This window comes from Leptonychotes weddellii, chromosome 10, assembly GCF_054177405.1.
Source record: "Leptonychotes weddellii isolate Sample4059 chromosome 10, ASM5417740v2, whole genome shotgun sequence".
NCBI classification, from domain to species: Eukaryota; Metazoa; Chordata; class Mammalia; order Carnivora; family Phocidae; genus Leptonychotes; species Leptonychotes weddellii.
In genome coordinates, this window is record NC_138378.1 from 91066757 (window position 1) to 91067311 (window position 555).

The following is a 555-nucleotide window of genomic DNA, read 5'->3' on the forward strand; positions in this document are numbered from 1 at the left end:
CGCTGCCTGCTTCTCCACAAGTCGGGCCTGACAGAAAACCGCAAGGCTGCAGGACGCTTGTGCCAGGCCTCCAGAAACCTGCTTCCTAAGGACTAGAAGCCACCTTTTCCCTCAGAAAAGACCATCAAGGAAATGAGGCAGGACGTTCCAGGCAAGGATTCTTCGGTGGGCTTCTGTCCCACGACGTGGGACATCTCAGGAAGCCAGAAAGGACCCCGTCCCAGGGTCCGTGCTCTTCCACATGCACCCACACCCCCTGCGTCCCCCTGAGTGGCGCCAGCTGTGTGGGGCCTCATGGGGGGAAGGGCTCACACACCCCGACATGCAAAGGCATCCGTGATTCGGGGCCATTCTCAAAGGAAAGGGCGGCGTTATGCACACAGAAACATATAATCGAGGTGCTTGATTTCAAAGTAAATATTTTTCAAAAGGAAGCTGCGCTCTCCGGCCTGTCTTCATCTGTGCAGGGGCTCCAGCCCAGTCTTCCGTCTGAGCACCGGGCCTCCCGCCCCGGGTGAGCAGGGCACGGCCCCACGGCTGCACACGTCTGCTCTG